General features: G+C 43.7%; 1 protein-coding gene across 1 annotated transcript in view; it reads left to right on the top strand.

Moving 5' to 3' along the window:
* Positions 1–6,061, top strand: part of LOC120954768 (probable nuclear hormone receptor HR3) — a 509,904-nt gene that overhangs the window by 114,376 nt on the left and 389,467 nt on the right. The window lies entirely within an intron of this gene.

The raw sequence follows: 6,061 nt of genomic DNA on the forward strand, positions 1-6,061 counted from the left end.
GCGCGAGAAGGTCATTTCTCTCTCAAACAAAACGACTAGTACAGTTCAAACTCACTAATTGAACTTCGATTGGCAGCTCACTGTTTGGTTAGTGTCACGTTTGGTGATAAATTTTCACGTTCTTTCCTGCACAAAACAAATGAAGTTTTTTTTCATTATAGGCGACAGTTTTGCGATTTTCTATGAAATTAGATTCGCTAATATAAAGGCATGCTTTTTAGTTGATCTATCAACCTACTATCAAATATCCATCGAAAAATATACAAACCAAAATTTCGTTCAATTATTGAACTTCGACTGTACCTCGCTCACAAGTGGGTAAAAAAACTCATCCCACATACCACCCCCCGCCCTCGTCATTTTTTTGACTCTCTATCTCTGTGATCGTTCTCTCGGTAACTATCAGCTGAAAGTATTGCAGCGGGAAGAAAAAGAGAGCGCATATTGCAGAAGCGGCATCGTCTCCGAGGATCAGAAAGAGAGTGAAGATCAACGATGTACATCAACGAAACATTCTATCCGCTCTCTTATCTTGTACTATGCTCTCCGCAGAAAGCCAATGCAGAATGCCAGATCGGATGTTTTGTTGGGCTGAGTGAGAAAGTATGCTGATTTTGTTTCATCGACACATGTCTATCATGTGGGACAGCGCATTTTTGTATCAGGAGAATGAACGACCTGGTCATACGATTCACGTTCATATTTGTATGGGAAAAAATGAACGACCTGACTTGCTAGGACGTTCTTTATTTCGACGGGTAGGACGTTCTTTTCGTGAACGTCCTGGTCATACGATTCACGTTCATTTTTAATGGGGGGAATGAACGACCTGGCTTGCTAGGACGTTCTTTATTTCGACGGGTAGGACGTTCTTTTCGTGAACGTCCTGGTCATACGATTCACGTTCATATTTGTATGGGGGGAATGAACGACCTGGCGTACTAGGACGTTCTTCATTTCGACGGGTTCCTACCCAGGTTATTTTCATGAACAACTCAATACATTATAATTTATAAAGAATCGATGAACGTTGATTAGATGAACGTAGGTCGTTCGTTCTTTAGGATGAATTGAATGAATCGTACAGTTCTGGTTCTTGAGGCACAACTCTAGTTTGAATGCCTACCATGAAACAGGTTTCAGGTTACGTTTTCAAATGAATAAAAAGCCATTTAAATGTGTTTGATTATGTTTTAGCACCACTAAATACTTGTACCACAGAAGAATGACCATCACCAAACATGTTTTCTAATTACGCACTATGTATGTAAACATGTAATTTTTGCTGGAGCATAACATCAAAACAAAATTTTCGAGCGACCATTTCAAACCTATGTATTATATATTCTATGCCAGTTATGAGCATACATTAGGTTTTATCAATTTCTGAAAAAGGTAAGATTAAACAATCTCCTCGAGAAAGTCATAAGTAACTCTTACGATGAAAAACTTGTCCCCATCCCAACAGGCTGTTGAATGGTGAAAGCGGAGCATACCATACACGCTATTTATACTTTCATCCGCATAATCCATTATGAGGGACTTGTTGCGAAGGCAGAGTTAAAAGTTATAGCTATTTGGAATGGGGCAGTGGAGTGAGTCGCCATTCGCTAACGATCGAGGGCGATGGTTTCTTCGTCCCACGGCATGGGGAGCTAATTAAACGATCAAGGAACAATTTTCCACGAATCTTGCATTGGCTCGGTAAGTGGTGAAAATAATTAGCACTACAAAGTGTACTGACCAGCCAGTGTACTGCCCAGTGGTACCAGGAAAGGGCATTTGCCATTCGGATGGAAGCAAAAAGGGAAGCGATAAGCACATGGTCGAAGAACAAAAAAAAGTTCTTCAAAAAACTTTCTCACGGTTTCTCACTGTTGCTTAACGTATCACTGCACGCAAGGATAACCGGTCGCACCGTAACAGATGCTTCCGTAAGTCACAGGGGTCTGGAAAAAGGTCACAAACCTGGCACCGGAAGCTGTACCGGAGCTCTGCCATAACCGTACGCACATCGCGGGAAAAGCCCGATGTAAGCGCTTCGCTCTCTCTGCTCGATTGCTTCCTATGGCGTAATTTGCTTAGCACGCGTCTTCTCGAAGCATGGCATAAGCGATGTCTGGTGCGAGCATAAGAAGCAGCTACAGCACAACAACTGGAGCTAAGCAACGTGAAGACCCTCACCGGGGAAGGGTTTTTTTGCTGTCACGGCAGGACAGTTTAAGAGGAGTTTGCTGCTGCTGGATCCATCTACCCGAAACTGTGCGTCTCAGAAGCAAAAGAGTTTACCGCGCGACATGCCACCAGCAGACGGCAAGGCAGCAAGTCCCTTCAGCAACAGTCACCGACGGCGGCGAACGCCCCCCTCAATGTCACTGACATAATACTGTGCTTGATGGGAATGCTGGCTTTTGGATTGAAGCGAAAGAAATGTGCTTTCTGTAAACAGTGGGCCGCTGTTTTGGTTTGAGTGGAACGTGTCGCATGTATTATCGAATCTTTCTGCTTCGTTTAAATGTTCCAGCCAACCATCGGTGACCAGACAAGCGATCTAGCGTAACCCAGTTCAGGGATACACTCCATTAACTGGTGACTGTTTACATCGATATGAGGGTTCGATCTGCCACGTGGAATTCGTAAGGTCATTCGGTGATCGATCGAAATGAGGTGCGAACGGAACGGAGCGCACAATCTGTTGACCCTTAAACCGATGCCCTCTAGCTCTGCTTAGCTAAAGGGGCCAGCCCCTAATGCCCTATCCTTCCTCTCCAAAACCACCGTGTCCCATTAATCGAACGAAACTAGGGCCAAAAAGTTAATTGCCTGTTTGGTCAACCTTGATCGACTGTTGGAATCGGATCGAACCACTTTGGTAGTTTTCTAGGGCAAGCGTTGTGTAAACTATGGCCCATTCTGTTCATGCCCTTTCATCTTGCTCTCACGCACGATTCACTTTCATCGCTCTACATCCACACATTCATACACCGAATCGAAGTAAACTTCCCATTTCGTATTTTCGCTCCTAAAAGCACGCTGAACGGATGTTTTCCTTTTTCCATATTGATGGGGTACGGTAATCTCTAAGTTGGATACAAAACATCATTTACTTGACTTGACTGCCATTGCTTCCTTTCATCGCCGGTTGATTATGGGGATTACATGCAGTGACCAGAGCGCCAATTGACACCCGGTGCTCCCGGTGAATGGTCGCTTAAAGCACGGACGCCTCTGCGCGAGACATTCCGATGCATCTGGGGCGTTTGTTTGCGCTATTGCCCGTTGCACCCAGCGGATGAGGTGTTGCTGGGTACTGCCGCACTGCATAAGGAAGTAAATGAAAAACGGAGGGTAAGAAAAAAGAAACCATCCCCTTCGGACGGTAGAGGAGCAAAAAGAAAATCATCTTTCAAAATGCCATTACCCACCGGTATGGGAATGTTATGAAAGTTTACCGTTCTTGTCTGGAGAGAAAACGATTGAAGTTCGAGGTTCAATCCATAGATTTTACTATTTCACCTCAATTGGACGATGTGTCTCCCTTGGAATGAATAAACCCTATTGACGAGGCGAAAGTCATGAATATTCTCTTGCGTTCGTTTCATTTTTACAATGATAAATTATATCGATATCACATTAACATATACATAAAAAAATAAAATTAATCAAATAATTTTGAAGTGATTCTATCAAGGAGTACGAAGAAATTCGTTAAGAGTGAACAAAAAAGCGAGTTTTTGATATTCTTCGTACAACTTAAACCCAAATGTGCTACAAAAACCAAAAACCTTTCTAGGGGGATATGATAATTTCCAGCATCTTGAACCTACCCTTTGCTCCTACGCCACACCACCTTCATGAAAATAAAGCCAAACACTTGCTACTGGGCCTACCTTACTGGCCACTCACCGGGGATGGAAGTAGTCGACCCCGATTGTTTACGTTTTGAACCCCCGATACGTGACTCTTGCCCAGTCCCGGCGGCTACAATCGAATCACCGGAGAGAGCGGGAATGGGGAAAAAATGGGGGAAAACTCAAATTGAGGAAGTTCGTTGAATTCGACGATGTCTTGACCCGAACCAATGGCTACTTCCACCTCCTTCCCAGCATTGTTGCTTGCAGTCAACTCCAAACCATGACCATGTTCTTTCAATTTTCCCGCTCCATGGTGGGGTTTTTGTTGTTGTTCTCACTCTCGTGTTCTTTCGCCTACCCGCGTAATGATGTGTGCCTTCGGTAATGGGTCACTAATAAAGACGATGACTTTGAGTGAGTGAGCTGTTTGTGGGGTTGTATGGTGAATTATTGGCACCGGGTTCACCATACAGCCAGGTTGGCCGTTCAAGGCAAATTAGCATCCGCAACCACCCCGGAGAGCTGGAACACTGTCAGGCGTGTTTAACCGTTCATCGGATGAAAGGTTCATGCACCTGGAAACAGGAACAAATTATTAAACGTAACTCCGGGAGCCAAAAGAGCAAACAGACCGTCCGTAGCAACAATGGATCAAATGTCTTAATCCATCTTTTCTTGTTGAGATGGAAAGGGTTCATTAGGATGGTGAAAGCATGCCAGTTGTCTTTCAATAAGATGGTTCACCCCATCAACAAGACATCCGCAAACAGTTGCCTTAAAAGGCTGACCGAATTTCTATTCACTCCCGGCTGCTGGTTCGGTCAAGTTGAATGATCGTGCTCAAGTTCAGTGCCAAGATTCTCAAAAAAAAAAAAAAAAACAAAACACTAATCCATCAATGAAACGATTGCTCGTTACTATGCGCCTGTGTCTCTTTGCAGGGTTTTCCAGGAATTATCATAGCTATGGGACACTTTATTGACTTTTTCTTACGCGAAATGAACTATCTCCAGTACGATTGGACTCTACAGAACCCTTGTTGAACAAATCCAATAGGAGTTTCTACGGAGCCTGTCCAAAACCGGTGCCAAAGAGTCCAATTTCCAACATACGAAGTTCACATCCCATAAGCAAGAGTCAAGGAAGTGTCTCACAACTATGAGAACCCTTGGAAAACCCTGTAATATACCAGATGTATACAGCACATAGGGCAAATAATTTTGGTACTGGACAAACCAGGCACCGGCATGATCTGTGTATTTGAGTTTAAGAGAGAGCGTTTTATGATCGATTTTGCGTTACGACTTCCACTTCCTGTCCGGAGTAAACATCAGTTTTTGGTTTCTCAACAACCGTGTTTGCCGCAAATTTGATAATTCAATCGCCGCAGAATATCATACGATCAGTTGTTGCTGTTATTGTTGGTGTCTGAAAACGGTTCTTCACCGTAGCAGACGCTCCGTAGATTGTTCGCCCGTTCGCGTCAAGGTTGCTTGTTTATCTAAAGATCCGCGTTTTTCCATTTGCACGCGTTCGAGCAAGATAAGAGATCTTGGATATCAGCACGGGACGGCCGTGATCGTGAGCCGTATCGTCTTCGCGCGGGCACTTGGCCCGGGGCCTTATCTTGAGTGCAGTAAAGCCGGGACCGGGTGTCTTTGGGTGAAGAACGGATTTTCTGACGACTGTGTGTGTGTGTGTGTTTGTTGTTCGGCGGGGTTGCACTGTAACAGTTGAGTTGCATTCCTAAGCTAATTCCACCACAGCTGTGGGAAGAGTCCACGGGGCAGTGCAGGGTGTTGAAAAAACGTGATAAACAATCTGTCAGAAAGGGCTCTACTGTGGGTGATTGGTGCGTAATAGCGATGGAATGTAGGGATGACTCTTTGTAGTCTGTACGAGTGATGAGTCCACAATGCGTTTGGGAATAACTGAACGAAGGATGTAGGATGTAACGCATCAAGTTGAGTTTAAGCAATATTTTGAGCCAATACCTTCATCAGCCAAGCTTCATCATAATGAATGTATTTTATAAAGTAATCCATTAGAAACTAGTCCACAACTAGCAGGAGACGCAACTAGTGATTTGATTCAACCGATAAGTATGATCTTATCTGTGCATTTGGGTTTAGATATATGAGAATATTTCAATTTTGTAGTTTTATTGAAAGAAATATTCTTTAAGATCTTATCTATGTAAAACTTTA

Source organism: Anopheles coluzzii, chromosome 3 (genome assembly GCF_943734685.1).
Source record: "Anopheles coluzzii chromosome 3, AcolN3, whole genome shotgun sequence".
NCBI classification, from domain to species: Eukaryota; Metazoa; Arthropoda; class Insecta; order Diptera; family Culicidae; genus Anopheles; species Anopheles coluzzii.